Source organism: Protopterus annectens, chromosome 1.part0, assembly GCF_019279795.1.
Source record: "Protopterus annectens isolate FY-2018-M chromosome 1.part0, PAN1.0, whole genome shotgun sequence".
NCBI lineage: Eukaryota > Metazoa > Chordata > Ceratodontiformes > Protopteridae > Protopterus > Protopterus annectens.
In genome coordinates, this window is record NC_056725.1 from 300,032,158 (window position 1) to 300,048,567 (window position 16,410).

The 16,410-nt window shown below is 40.7% G+C and overlaps 1 protein-coding gene across 1 annotated transcript in view; it reads left to right on the forward strand.

The window, feature by feature from the left end:
* The window catches only part of SRBD1 (S1 RNA binding domain 1), a 2,028,107-nt gene that overhangs the window by 789,657 nt on the left and 1,222,040 nt on the right, over positions 1-16,410 (forward strand). The window lies entirely within an intron of this gene.

The window sequence follows — 16,410 nt, forward strand, 5'->3', positions numbered from 1 at the left end:
TCCCGCCCTCCTTCACTCGAACCTGTTCTAGGTTAGTGATGTTATTGAGTTGCTGATACTTTGGATAGTGGCAAACTCGATCTGAGGGAAAGTAGGAGATGTGAGGGATTATGGGTAAGGGTAGGAGCTTGGTGCAGATGCTTGGAAAAAGTTGCCGGCTTGGATCTGATATGGGTCCGAATACCCCACAGGTTGCAGAAAATTACTACTCAGATGGGACGTTCTGGTGAGTACAGAACTTTTTCTTTCCGTCTACATGTTTGCAAAATGATTACTTTCAGCACAGATTCTACAAAACTGAGTTGAGTTCAATAGTTTTTGTCATTCTTTAAGCCGCTTCTAGTACACAAGGCTTGAATTTCAACTTTTCCATATTTCTATGTTGCTGTCTTTCTTGTTTCACCTTATTTTGAAAAGAACTTCACTGTGCAAACAACTGTTAATAGTAGTTCTTATTTGTGCCTTGGACTCTGTTATATTGTAAACTTTATTTTGTAAACTTTAATTTTTTATGCACTGATAATTAAATGTGTACCTGTGTTAGCTTTTATTATGGTAATATCTGCTTGTTTTAATTACCTGATTTGATCCCTTTTCACTGCACACACTGCTCTGCCTCTTGTACAGCTCACCAAATTTGCTGTCTTTGGTTTGCTTTTTAGCAACTTAAGCTTCTCTAGTATTTGTAGGATCCTGTGACCTTGTAAAGGAGTAAATAGCAGGTTCTTTGTAAGCTCACAATAATTTCTGAATTTATTTTTGAGTTGGAACCATTTTGTCTTTCTCTTCTTCAAGAAATGTAAAATATTAAACATGTTGAAGGCTTCTTCACCAGGAACAAGTAGGGATAGTGGTACAGTGTGCTTTTCAGGCTATTCTACTCACAGTAAGGAATAAATCCATTTTCTGGATCCAAGGCTTCCCTACAATACTGTTCTTAAAGTAAATTTGTTGACATCCATCCTTTAACTGCAAAAGTAATGGGTTAATTTCTGAGACCATATCATAATCCACTCCTCAACCCATCTCTTCTTAAGGACATATTTCTCAGTACATCTATATTCATATGTATAATATAGACTGTAACTTTACCCTTGAGAATATGGGGCACCTATCTTTCAACCTTTTGTCTCTATAGTTTGGGTTTGACTTCATTTGTATAGGGAACGAAATGAGGTAGACATGAAACCACCCATGCTTTCCTGTCACCAGTGTTATTTGTGCCACTGCTGGTGTGGGTGGCTTCTGCAAACTAGAAAGCAGTTTAACTAATGGAGGTGCTGTGCATGTGATCTGTTGAGATCCCATCCAGATTCTTTGATTGCAGGATATATTTGTATGCCTTTTTTTTTTATATTTGTTAAATATTATCCCAACCATAACCTTGAAAATATATTTTGCAGTGTTTTTTTTTTATCTGGCATAATTTGATCTTTTGTTCGATGAGTGAACAGTAATTGGAGTGGGTAACTCTTGTATGCGTTCAGGTTTTGTGGAGTGTTAACAGTGGCAGCCTTATTTATACCCAAATTGTTTGTCTCCCCTTTGTACAGAGTGAGCTGCTGTTTTTTTTTTTATGTGCTGCCAGAAACTTTGCATTTTGGTCTTGTTCTACAGATTTGCACCTTGCCTAGTGTGATGTATGAGGAACGGCACATTATTTTAAGTTTTCTTTTAAAGATTGCCACTTGTGAGATATTTGCTATGAAAAAAAGATGGATATGTACAGAAGAAAGTGGAGTCATAAGAAACAATGCAATTAAACAAATGTTTGTTTTCCTGCCCCATTTGGTAATGGTTTCTATTACAGAAATCCAACATAAGTGGTGGAGATGTTCCAAATTCGTTTTAGGGTCATTTTTATTTTTGAAAACTGAACCCAATTGATGTTATAGCTGGTTGCAAGATTTTTTTAAGTTAATTTTGATTTATTGCTAGGAACATGAACTAGAAGCGTTTTTTATTAGTTTTATGTTTGTCTGCAAAGAATAAGGTGGATAACCAAAGCAGATGTTTTTGTTATATCAAGTGTTTAACTAAACTGAAGAAATAAAAGATAACTGATCAGTATTGAGTCAGATATTTACAAAGAATGCAGCATTAGCTGTAATTAAATCAGTTTCAGTGCTCTGTGTCAGATACTTGGATCGCTTCATAGTGGAGATTCTTAACCAGTAAAGTTTGGTGCTCCTCAGCACTGAAAAATAACTTGTGTAGTTTCATGATTCAGCAAAGTAAAAGCTGTTGCCAAGATGGACATCAGGTTTATTCCTTCAGTTTCTTGCTTCAGGGATCATTAAAATGTTATTAGAAACAATCTTTTTTAAGAATTAAAAAATATATTTTCATTATTACGTAGGAAAAATGCATATGGAGGAAACCGGCTCCTTGTCAGCTACACTTGAACTGTTTACATTTAATCCTTTACACATATTCTGGTTCTGTGATAGTATAACACATATGATGCAAACTAAGAATAGTATCTCCAGGAAAATAATAAACAAGTGGGTAAGTAAAAGTCTAGCTACCATACCAGTTTAACTAGATTTTTTTCAGTGGCTTTGAGTGTATCCCCTCTCCAAAAAAATATGGCAGAACTAGGGGAAAAAAACTTTAAAGCAGGCCTGCTATGTATTCAGCATTTATCCATTATGTCTTTGCCCTATCTGCTGGTAGAAGATCAAAAAGCAAACCCACAGCATTTAATTTCTTAGAACACTAATTCTGAAATTAAATGTTTTGCACATTGGGCCTTAATGCTTTTATTGCCAAGAAACTAGAACTAGAGGTTTTCTGCTGCCAGCATCATTATAGTTTCAAATTAATGAAGCATTTAAAATTTTGAACCCGGAAGGCGTAAGCCGAGGTATTAGTTCAGAGGCTTTGCTCATTGTCCTGTAATAAAGCTGCTTCTGTGTGCCAGATGGTGATTTATTATATATTTCAACTTCCCTAGTGACTGTCAAGACATTGCGCAATATGCTTTGGACACTGGTGCCGGAGTTGGGGAAATCTGGACTGTCCTTCTCAACTTCCTACATTTGAGTCTCAAAAGAATAAGCTGTTTAGAAAATTAGTGTATGCATTAATAAATTAAATAGCCTAGTTGTTTACACTTTTCATCTGCATTTGCTACAGTGCTCATTTTGCATTGATAAACTAGATACCATTGTTGCTGCCTGCAGTGGGTATGCATAGGTACCTGTTGAGACTTTTTCTTTATTGTTTTATAATACTTCATTTCACTGAAGATTATTGTTTGCCATATTTGCAATATATATATATATATATATATATATATATATATATATATATATATAAATATTTAAATATTCAAGTAATTAGTGCTTTTATAGCATTAACATTTTTTCATGTAGTTAATTTTATTTATGTGACCACAATTCTTCCCTGCTATAGAAGACATTTTGCTAATATTATTTCTTCATTAATTATCTTAGACATTTTTTTATCAATACTATAGCAGGCTACTAGTTGGATGTCAGTCTGCTATATTCCTGTACTTCAGTAGTTCCTGTAATCTACAACACGTACTACTGCTTTTTGAAAGTATTGAAAGCAAATTAACTGGAGAGGGAAAGGTAACGGTGTAGGATGAGGCCAATAAGAAGTTTGGTCTGCAGGTTAGAGATAGCCCTTCCTATCTGGGATTTACACCAAAGTATAGGGAAAAAAGGGATAGGGGAGTCCTAAGTGAAAGAACAGCTCTGGTAGAGTTTTAGTCAAGTGTAGAACAGAAGTTGCTGTTAAAAAAGAGAATTAGTAGGGTATATAAAATATAAAAGATAACTAAAAATCAATTGAAGGAGGTCCGAAAGGATTGAGAAGAGAGACTAAAAACACAATCTACAAAGGAACAATGGAAGAACATATATATATATATATATATATATATATATATATATATATATATATATATATATATGGCTTCCAAGAATGCAACAAAGTCCAGAATGTTTAGGATTTTTACTTGGAAGTGTTTGTATAGGTATTTTTTTATCTGAAGCTGACTTCAAAAGACTTTTCCGAATGGTAGATAGCTAATGCTGGAGGTGTGATGGGAACAGAAGAGTTAACTGGAAACATTCTTTGGGGAGTGTAATGAGTTGGTAGATTTTAAACCTCCCTACAGAGTACTATGCCAAAAACAACTGGGGGAAGAAATGACTTTTTAACCAAGGAGATGATTTTTTGTGCTGAGACAAAAGATCTTAATTGTTTAGACATAACAAGGTCTTATTAACTTTAATGCTATTGGCTGCAAAAAAAAAAAAAAAATTAATAAAAACAGAAATCAAAATCCAAACCAACTATAACTGAATCCCAAGATATTGTTAGAGAGATAAAAGAACTGAAAGTGAGATCTTTAGGAACAGGAAGGAGTAAGAAAGTGAGATCTTTAGGAACAGGAAGGAGTAAACTACATAAAAGTACATTGAATTCATGTAAACAAAACATGCAGAATAATGTTCAGGAGAAGGGGTGAGGTTTAAGGGAAGGCAGAAATTGAGCAATGTATGTAATTTTGGTGTGAATAACAGTTATATAGAAAAAAATGTATGCAATTTATAATGCATGGGGAAAAAAAGGCATTATCATGAAAGAAAAGAAAAAAACGTTAGTGTTGTGTGCCCATGTCTTAATTAGCAATTTAATAAATGAGTTATAAAGGAAACACTGATTTTATACCCTTCTTGGTCTTCAGTGATAAACACTGACCTAAAAGGTTTCCCAGACAATGATTTAAAATAGATGAGTCCTGTAACAACATGTAGAAATCCAGGGACATACCCATGCGGCTTAGATAAGGACTGGTATTTTAGTAAAAAGAGCCGCTTTATTATAGTGCCTTATTTTAAAAAAAGGCTATAGTACTACTGACCATGTCAACTGAAATTCAGAGAGGAATTTCTACACTGTCCGATGCAGAATTACTAATCAACTTATTGGGAAAAATGAAGTGAAAATTTCATCCTCATTTACTTAAAAGTGTTTATGCTGTTAAGACTAAGCCAAACACTGTTGTTTCATAGAGACATAGATAATTTCCTGTGTACACCACTTTTAAGAAGGTTACTTTCTTTGTAGATAATTAATTTACTGAGAACATCAGGTGAAGATGTAGACACACTGCTGGTGAAAGACCTGCTGTGGCAGATCAAGTTTATCTTAGATCAGCCACACAGGCTCAGCAACTGAGTGTTAGAGCTTACTAAAACTGAGCCATAATGCATGACATAATTCTCATCACTGAACCAATCTCAGAATGGGTGACAAATTGCTGTTTAAAAATGCAAACTTTTTAAAAGCATCTGAGTGATTGTATAATCTGATGTTTTCATTCATTCTTCAGCAAATAGATCTCGGATCTGACCCTTGGATCCAACTCTCCCACTTTTCTCTAGATACTAGGATCCGACTCTCAGGCTCCTCCCTTTACCCATAATGCCCCTAACCACTACATTACCTCAGATCTTATTTGCCGCTCTAATGATTGTGTCAGGATTGTAATCTCTCAAGCTCAACAGTTTTGCTTTTTGGGATAGTAAGTATAAACTTTAGAGCTTAGCTACCTTTTTTTTCTTTATTACCTTTTATAGCATCCTGTCTTAACCCACTAAGCTAGTTTATCTTTTTTGTACCTTTCTTTACCAACCTTTTGTGTATTCTTCCTTACCATTGCTAGTAATTTACCTTTTCCTTTACCTTCTCTGTAATGTAGTACAATTACCATTGTTGGCATAACTTTCTTTTACTATCTCTACTTCAAAAAAAAAATCTTTAAATTCTTTCTGTTGACTGTTTTTTTGCCGTTAAGCTTAATTCATAGAATGGGTGAAAAGCCTACTGGATTTAAAAAGTGCATTTCTTGTGAACACAAGATACCAAACTATGATGCCCACATGGAGTGCTTTTATTGTTTAAGCCCTTCTTACCTAGATGTTACTTGCACTATTTGTGCTGGCTTCAATCCCAGACCCATCAGTGATTGACGCAACAAATTAGTTGTTAAGGGCCTTATCCCTGCTTCTGTGCATTCTTCTGCTTTGTCTACTTCAGTGGCTGAACCCCCCTCTCAGAAATCAAGATTCACAGAGCTCAGGGAGCATAGAAAGCATTTTTCTGTCAGGTCTCCCAAATGTGTTCTGTCATCTGAGCCTCCAGCTAAGATTCTAAAACACTCAGATGCAAAATCTTTGGATCCTGCACGTTCTACTTCAGCTCTGAAGCCCTTGTTTTTCACCTAAGCCAGTATCCCTAAGATTGAGGTCTCCTTTCCTACAGGTAACTCCAAGAAAGTTTTCCCGACCTTCTTCTATCGAGTCCTTCTGAAGTCTTTCCGAAGCAGAGGTGGGTAGGATGATGAGAAAATTTTGCAGAACACAGATCCAGATTGGGGGGGGGGGGGGGGTCTTACCATCTGTGTTTCCCATCGGTTCTATGAGCCTTAAACCTCCCTCACATAATTTCATTACTCCTTCTCCTACCCAACTTTCTGTTTTGGAGCCCTCTGATGCGAGATTTACACGAGTCGAATGGTTGTATCCAAAGTTGCTTTTGTCTTTGACTCAAACTATTTCCCTGCTCCGTTCGGCTCCAACTCACTTTGAGCAGGACTTGTCTCAGAGCCAAAGTGTTTGCATCAGGTCCGAGGGAATGATCTCAACTCCGATGCTTTTGGAGCCGTTGTTTCTCCTCAGGGCCTTGGCACTAGACATCTCTGCTGCAAATCTCCCCTTGAAGCAGAGGGTCATGGAGGGTCCTTGTTTTTCTGATCTGAGAGTTTTGGTTCTGGTTAGATTGATCTCTGCTTCATCTGGACTCTCTGACTTTGAGTAGTGGAGAGGGTTTTTCTCTCACCCGAGAGGCGTGTTGATCTTTACCTCTTTGGATCCAATCCCTGTTTGGATCCTGTTTCTGAGTCTCCTCTTCATACTCCACAGGGACAGCCAGCCCATAAGAGCTTCCAGGCAGCTCTAATTAGGGACTCCCCCCTCTTCCAGTACCCCCCCCTCGAACACCCCACTGAAGAGGTCCCCTGAAAGAGGTTGTGCAAAAAGAGGCACTCAGATTCCTCTCAGGAATCTTTGACAGAAGACACCAGTTTCAATGAAGGGGAAGGGTCCCATAGATCTCCATCAGAAGACGTCTTCTTTGGAGACATTCTAGAAATCCAACATTAGAAAGGTAGGTGGTCTTCTGAAACCCTATCCCAGGAGGACTTGGTGTTACTAGAAGACTTTGGGTCTGTCCCATCTACATCTTGGATTACCACCCCCACCCCCGCAGATGAGCTTGTAGATCTTGTCTCCTGACAGGTGTGGAAGGAACTGACCACTGTACAGCTGATTCAAAGACATCCAGATAAGATTCTTGGTGTACCAAAAGACAGTATTGGAGTAAGGGAATCCCCATTGATGCCATGGTTGTTGCTACAGCCACCAAAAAGGAGCTGGCTGAACAGAGCTCCTCTGTCCATCCTCCTAATAGAGAATCTAGGGTGTTGGACAGGTATGGGAAGCAAGTATAAGCCTCAATGACATTTGCCTTATGGTTGCTAAACTGTCTGGCACACTATACTAGATTACAGAGGGACTTGATTAAGGGACTCTATCTCTACACCTGGGTCCATGTTGTTGGAAGAAGAGAAGACTTATTCCTCCTGACTAGCCACCCTACAATCTATATCTAGTGCATCCATGAGGTTAATTTCTCATGCAGCTGAAGGGTCATCACAGGCTGCAGATTCAGGCATAGCCATCAGGAGATGTGCCTGGATGCGATTTCACAGAGCCGTTTAGTGTGTCATTCATCAGTGTTCCCTTTAATGGATCTTCTCTGTTTGGACCTACCATTAAAGAGATACTTTCCTGTAGTGAGCAAGATGGAAAGACCTCGTCTGCCAGGAATCCATTTTTCTACCATGCAGAGAACTTTTTCTAGGAGTAATTGGTGGTGGTAAGAAGGATGTGGATGTTCTTTGTGTTTCACTGTTGCAGTCATCACATTTGGGTTATCTGTTTGCAGTAGCCCTCAGTTGGCCTGATTATCAAAGTCTTGGGTCCTGCGTCGGCTGCTGTCTCATCTTCCATGACGTCAGGTAGTCATAGGTATAAAACATGCAGCCAATGCCATTTTATCAGTCTTTCTTGCTGTGCAGTGCCCGAAACAAAAGCAGTTCGCAAGTGCCAGTCGGCCGACTCCTGAAATTTTCGTTTTCGAGTTTCAGTACCGAAGCCTTCAACTAAAGTCGGGGAAACTTTTTCTTGCTCTAAACCGATGTCAGTAAAAGTCAATAATTGTATTTCTTGTGGAAAGCAAATACCTCATAAAGATTTTCATTTGTACTGTATTCCTTGCCTAGGCCCTGACCACGACGTACCTCACTGTCAGTTTTGTGCCTTATTTAGACAACAAACTATTTGTCGTTGGTATATTTACGCTTCTAAATATTTTGGTACTCAGTTCAATTATTCAGATATGTCTTCTGTAAGCCACCCGACTACCTACATTCCGAAAAAACACAAAGATAGAGACAGAGACAGGCCGCCTAGGTCCAAAGCTACCAACGACACTTCTCCTAAGCTAGTCACCAGTTCGCCGGTACTCAGTGAGGCGCCTTCGCAGCCCATGATACCCGCTACTTCAGATTTGCAGGACTCTACTGAGACCCAGGCGGAGTCCGGTATGATGCAAGATGCTTCAACTGTGTAACGTGCGGATGTCTACCTTGGATGGGTCCAGAGCCGCTGTGCAGGCACTGACCTCCGAGGGTATATTCAGGCCTACTGACTTGCATATTAAACCAACACCATCTTCTTCTTCAAGGCCTAAAACTTGAACCATGCCTAGAAAACAGACACCCAGACCCCATGGTCAGGCCTCTATGCCTAAAAAACAAATAAGAATGGCTGAAGACCTTATTACTTTAATCAGGGGAAGCCAACCTTCCCCTTCTAAGAGACCTAGGACTGAATTTGCTTATGATACTTCTGATCAGGATTCTGAAATTTCTGTTTCCTCTGATGACCAGGATTTACCCTTAACTACCTATGAGGATTCTAATGCGGAGGACTCTATTCCCTCTGCTTCTCCCCCAGAGGATTTCTCTTTTGATGAAACCTTGCAAACTCTTAGGGAGCATTTTCGCTGGGAAAGCCAGGATTACTCTGATTCTAAAAAGAGGCTTAGGGATTTCTTATTCCTGCCCCAGCACAGGCCTTTAGCTATCCCTCCTGGGCTGGACATTGCTGACGATGCCTTTTCGGAATCTAGCTTGGCCCCTGACTCTCTACCTCCTGCTCCCAGAAAACCTGATAGATATTACAGGGTTCCTCTCACCAGTTCCTTTTTAAAAATCCTACTGCGGATCCTGAGACCATTTCACAGGGACCCAAGGGCATTAAGGCTACTACTACCAAAAATCCTACCCCCTCTGATAGAGATTCCAGGACGCTGGATAGATGAGGTAAGAAGGTATACACTTCTGCAACCTTGGCCATTAGGGCCTTAAACTGCCAATTTCATATGTTAAAGTATCAGCAACATATTATTGGATTTCTAAAACAGAAAATGATGTTGATTCCTGACTGTGCTGAAAATAAGGATTTACAGGATTTAATGCATTCTGCGGAACAAGTTGGAAAACATACTTTGCAGTGTGGTTTTGATTCACTAGAGGCATCTTGCAAGGCTGCTGTCACTGGGTCTGTACTTAGAAGGCATGCTTGGCTTAAGGAGCAATCCTTGCCAGATCATGTTAAATCTGGATTGCTGGATGCTCCCTTAAATCAGGGCCACCTATTTGGCAACAAAGCAGACGAAGTACTTAAAAAAAAAAAAAAAGATGGAGGAAAAAGCCAAATCTATGCAAACTGTTAAAGATTTCCTACAAATACAGCCTCCAAGATTTAGTAGGCATTGGCCCACTAAGAACTGGTAATTTCCTGCCTCTTCCAGGCCTTCTCAGTCCAAACCCTGAACCAGCAGAACACCCAGGCTTCAGTCCCAGCGTACGCACAGGACTAAGCAGTGGTGGGCTCCCACTTCCAAATCAGGGAGTAGTAAGACTCCCCCCTATGGTAAGCTGTCTCAATGACTTAACTTTAACACTTCCAAGCACTTCTCAACTGACTGCTCCTTTAGGGGAAAGATCTGCATGCAAAAAACTGGGAATTTATTACCCAGGACAAATGGATTTTAAATATAGTTTCCCAAGGATACAGATTTTACTTCCACACGTTACTAACCCCAAACGGTTGGCCATATCTACCCCCAAATCAGTGGGCAGAGGCTCAAAAGCAAGTACTCTCTCTCGTAAGAATAAGGGCTATTCAAACTGTACCAGAAGAGGAAAAGGGACAAGGTTTCTACTCAAGACTTTTCCTGGTACCTAGAAAAGATGACTTATGGCGTCCTATCCTGGACCTTTCTGTCCTACCCTGGACCTTTCTAACCTAAACACCTTTTTGGTGATCCCAAAATTCAAGATGCTAACTCTTCACCAGTTGCTTCCTATGCTAGGCAAGGATGCCTTGTTGGCAATACTGGATTTAAAGGAAGTCTACCTGCACATCCCAATCAGGGAATCTTGCAGAAGATACCTACGCTTCAAAGCAGGCTGCATGCACTATTAGTTCTCTGCACTGCCCTTTGTCTTATCTACTGCGCCCAGGGTAGTCGCAACAAAGTGCCTAGCTCCAGTCATTGCATTTTGCAGACAAAGAAATATTCAAATATACCCATATCTGGGCGATTGTCTGTCTAATTCAGGCAGAAAGCCAGGACATACTTTTGAATCATCTGGCATTTGTACAAAAGGTACTAACTTGTCTGGGGTACACCATAAACAAAAAGAAATCACATCTTGTACCCTGTCAACAAATTATATTCCTGGGAGCAAGCTTGAACACAACTTCCCAGGTGGCTTTCCTCATGCCAGAGAAGCAAATTCATTTGCCAACTTACTTCAAACTAATGGCCACAAAAACCCTGCTATCTGCAAGGCAAATACTGCAAGCCCTGGGGTTCATGGCCTCCTGCATTCTAATAATTCCATATGCAAGACTGCATATGAGGAAACTGCAATGGTATCTAAAAAGCCTGTGATGTCAACATTCTCAGGATCTAGAAGCAATGATTCCTATCATACCTTGCCTACAGTTAGAGTTCCTTTGGTGGGCAGAGGCATGCCACCAAAACAAGGGACTACCATTCACGCTACCCCCTGCCGGCCAAACCCTAACAACAGACGCATCAGACTATGCATGGGGGGCTCACCTGGCAGGGAAGTGCATTCAGGGCAAATGGAACTCAAGTCAAATGCTCCTGCATATCAATTAAAAAGAAATGTTAGCTGTACAGAATGCTCTGACAGCCTTCAAGGACCACATTTTTCCAGGACAATTAATGCTAAAGACGGACAACACCATTGTTGTGTGGCACATAAACAAGCAGGGGTGTACCAATTCATACCCCCTCTGCAGACTAGCCGTGGCTCTCTGGAACACAGCCTTGAGCTGCCACATGCATCTACAGGCTCAATTCCTGCCAGGAAAACTATATACACTGGCAGATGAACCTATCAGAAATCTCATGGACACACACGAGTGGAAACTGGAACCAAAGACTTTAAACATGTTGATAAACAAATGGGGGAGCCCAGATATAGACCTGTTTGCCTCCCCCAGAACTACCAATTTGACACATTCTGCACAAGGACTCCCCACAAACAAGCTTGGAAAGTGGATACCCTGTCCTTCAGTTGGAAAAATCTATCAGTTTATGCCTTTCCTCCTCTGCCTCTCCTCTCTGAAGTACTACTAATGATCAAACAGGACAAACCAAGGATGATACTGATTGCACCAGACTGGCCACACCAACACTGGTACGCCCTCTTGCGCAGTGTGTCACTGCTGGCTCCATGGCACCTGCCTCAGACCCCTACCCTGCTGTCACAGCAGGAGGGCCAGATTCTGCATCCCCAGCTTAAAACCCTGAACGTGGCAGCCTGGCTAATTACCTAATCTCTCCGTTACCATCCCTCAGTAAACAAGTGGTAGATGTCATTTTGGAGGCAAGGAGGACTAGTACTAGAAAATCTTTTGCTGGAAAATGGAAAAGATTCTTTGCCTGGAACCAAACTCAAGGAATGGGCACAGCAGCACCCAATTTACCTCAGATTCTTCAATACTTGACTGAGATGCTTCACAAGGGCCTTTCTTTTTCCTCCATCAAAAATTCATGCCTCAGCCATTTCAGCTCATTACAACACAGAACCCACCCCTCATCTCTCATCCACTGCTCAAGCAGTTCCTCAGAGGGGGCAAAAACTTAAGACCACCCAAGAGAGCCCCTACTCCAGCCTGGGACCTTAACTTTGTATTGGAAAAACTCACTCTACCTCTTTTTGAGCCATCTGCAAGTCCAGAGTTAAAATTCTTTTCTTGGAAAACAGCCTTCCTTTTAGCAGTCACTTCAGCAAGAAGGATATCTGAATTACAGGTCCTTATGGCAGTGGAACCTTTCATCATCTTTCATGCGAACAGGGTGTCCCTCAGGAACATTTCATGCCCAAGGCAGTATCCAGTGTGGCTCTTAATCAGTCCATTCATTTGCCAACCTTCTTTTCTAATCCACAGAACAAAGAGGAATGGATACTGCACTCCTTAAATGTGCACAGACAACTTAGATTATACTTGGACAGAACTAAACATCAAAGGAAATCTGAACAACTGCTGGTGGCATTTGTTGCAGGGTCAGAGGGGAAGGCCATTTCAAAGCAAACCATTCCTAAATAGATAGGCCATTGTATTCATTTCTTCTATAAGCACCATGGAAAACCTATCCCACAGGGGATTAGACCCCTTTTAACCAGGGCTGCATCTACCTCTACAGCCTTTCTCAGAGGTGTCCCTACCAGAGACATCCTAGAAGCTGCTACCTGGAGTTCTGTACATACTTTCATCAAGCATTACCATTTGCCATTTTTCTCTAAATCCAGAGCTGGCTTTGCCACTGCAGTCTTGCAGGGCCGTATAGCTGGTCCTAATGCTATCTAAATTCCTCCTCCCATCTGTAGCTTTGGGAATCTACCCAAATGTGATGACTGCAACAGTGAAACACGAAGAACATAGTGCAGTTGTGTACACTTACCATAAATGTAGATGTTCGAGTGTATTCACTGTTGCAGTCCTGGGTACCCTCCCTCCAACCCCCTGACTTCTTTTGGCTGTACCGCTATTCTCCTTTACTGTTCTTAAAAGCTTTTTGGTGTATTTGCTTTTTTGTTGGAGGTATAACTTTGCATATATATATATATTTAATTGCTTCCCATTAGGGGGGCACTTGACATCTGGGGCAAGAAAAACTGATAAAATGGCATCAGCTGCATGTTTTATACTCCTGACTACCTGATGTCATGGAAGATGAGATAGCAACCGACGCAGAACCCAAGACTTTGATAATCAAGCCAACTGAGGGCTACTGCAAGCAGATAACCAAAATGTGATGACTGCAACAGTAAATACACTCTAACATCTACATTTATAGTAAGTGTACACAACTGTTCTTTCCAGAAATCTCAAGGGCGTTGTCAAGACTCACTCAGAGAATTTTCTCCCAGAGGCAGAGAGGGAAGTAACGGAAGATGTCGTCCACATGACAGAGGGGTTCCAAGAGTAATTCTCCAGTAGATCTTTTCAGTGCTCCTAAAGGGTTGCCCGGCTCTTCTCTGGAGGTAGTCAGGGGTGCTTATCCTTGCACCCAAAGTCCTAGCAGCCATCACAAAAGGTACATGGGTGCAAATTATTGTATCAAGAGGATATTTCATTCCCTTTTTGCAACTTCCATCATTGAAAACAAAACATCTCTCTCGATGTTCCACCCAGTGTTCTGCCCGGTCAGTGGGAGTTAGCAGCTCTAGAAATTCAAAAGCTGCTAGACAAAAGGGTCATCCAAGAGGTCCCACCAGACTAAAGAGGATCTAGATTTTACTCAAGGTTCGTTTTTTGTGCCAAGGAAAACAGGGGACCTGAGACCTGTTTTGCATCTCAGTTGTCTGAATCAGTTTATAAAGAATTCCATATTCCAGATGGTAACTGTTCAGTCCATTATGCCTCTGTTACAGAAGGATGACTGGATGTGCTGTGTAGATCTCCAAGATGTGTAGTATCATATCAAAATGAATGGGCACTCTCAAAGATGCAGATGTTTCTGTCTGGGAGCCAGTCACTACCAATTGAGAGCACTGCCCTTCCATCTTACCACAGCCCGCGGGGTGTTAATGCATGGCAGTTGTAGCAGCACATCTCAGGCTGCACGGTTTCAGAGTGTTTCCTTATCTGGACGACTGGCTCCTCACTGCACCAACCAGGAACCTCCTAGTAAAAGCCACGGATTACTTGCTCCAATTATCTCTCTTCCTGGCCATTACAATCAATATTTCCAAAGTCCCATTTTCAAACAGTGCAAGTCTTGGAGTTTATAAGGGCTCAACTAAGTACAGTCAGCTGTCTAGCTCTTTAGCTGTTTTGCCACAAAGCAGAGTTTTTACCTTGAGAATACATGTCAGACAGATTCTCCCTCAATCTTCTCCCCCAGCAAAAAATGGTTCTTTAAACTTTAGGCTTGATAGCTGCAGTAATTACCTTAATACCCACCGTTTGTCTTCACATGCAAATTCTTCAGTGGACTATAGCAGTACAAGAGTTCATTCCTCGACAACCTTTACAACATGTCTCGAGTCTGCAAAGATTCCCTACTGTGTGGATTCAGTTGGATGAAATTTCTTAGGGACAGCCCTTTGTCTTTTCTCCCCCAAATGCCATGTTGACTATGGACACGTCCCAGTTTGGGGTGGGGAGTGCATTTCTTGGGATGGACTGTTCAAGGTACATGGCCCCCAGAAGAGACCAAATTACACTTACCGGGGAAATCCAAACTTCTAACAGTCAGGCTCAGCAGAATTATTCTGATGCCTCACGAGTGGTCTCTCAATCAATCAGTGGTGAACATAATCTTCCATGAATGGGGTCAACCTTTCCTGTGATATTTTAATCTCTTCCCTCAACAACAAATGCAGCAGGTTCTTCGGCCTAATTCCCCTGCAGGGACAGTTGCCATGAGATGCTGTAGTCCACATTTGGCCCTCCTGTCTTTATCCTTATCATCCCCTGCCGCTAATCCCCAAATTCCTTCAGAAAGTACTCTGGTTGAAGAGCAAGGTAATCCTCATTGCCTTATTTTGGCATCAGATGTGGTTCCCCTTGCTATGGTCTCACCTACTATGTCCTCCTTGGACACTGGACCCCAGTCCATATATCCTTTCACATCCATCAGGGATGACACATCTGGACATTACATTTCTCAGGTTGACCACATGGTTTCTCCAATTCCAGTGATGGCTAGACATTCCAGGTTTTCCTCGCCTGTTTGTCAAATTTTTTTTTCATCCCAGAAGCCCTCTGCAAGAAATAAAATTTTAAAAATAAATAGAAAAGGTTTTCTTTTTAAGCTCAGCAGAGAGCATTGGATCCTTTCACCTCTCCAATCCCTGCCATTTTAGATTTTCTTTCCTTTATTTTTCAAGGTGGTGAGAGTTTCTCCACCATCAAAGTTCAGTTGGCAGCTATCTATAACTTCTATATTGGAGTTAATGCTTCCCCTTTAGCTTCATCCAAGTTATGTAAGGCATTTCTTAAAGGTGCTTTTTTACTTAGACCTCCGATAAAGGATTCTACTGCACCCTGGGATCACACTATTGCATTGCAAAGTTTAGTACTATCACCCTTTGAGCTCTCAGCTAAAGCAGATCTCAAATTTCTTTCTTGGAAAACTGTCTTTCTTGTAGCTGTAACTTCTATGAGGTGAGTATCTGAACTCCAAATGCTGTCTTCAAAACTACCTTATTTGATTCTCCATAATGATAGGGTTACCTTAAACACTAATCCTTCCTTTTTTACCCAAAGTTGCCTCAGAAACAAACATCAGTCAAGTCATCAACTTGCCAGTTTTCTTTCTTAAATTTGACATTAAAGGAGAACACATGCTTCACCTTTTAGGTATACATAGGCAACTTCATTCCTATCTTCATAGGACAAAAGATTTTAGAAAAACTGATTAGTTGTATGTTTAATTTGCAAATAACAAATTGGGAAAACCAGTATCTAAAACTACACTAACCAAATGGATAATGGACTGTATTTCTTGTGCTTATTCATCGGGAGGTTTAACCTTGCCAAAAGCACACTCGGCTAAGTCAGTGGCTACATCAGCTGCTGTTTTGGACCAGAGCTTCTATTGATGATATTCCTGCAGCTGCCACTTCGTATAATGCTCATAACTTTATTGCCCATTACAGGATGAATATCAACTCCAGAAACAGGGATGTAT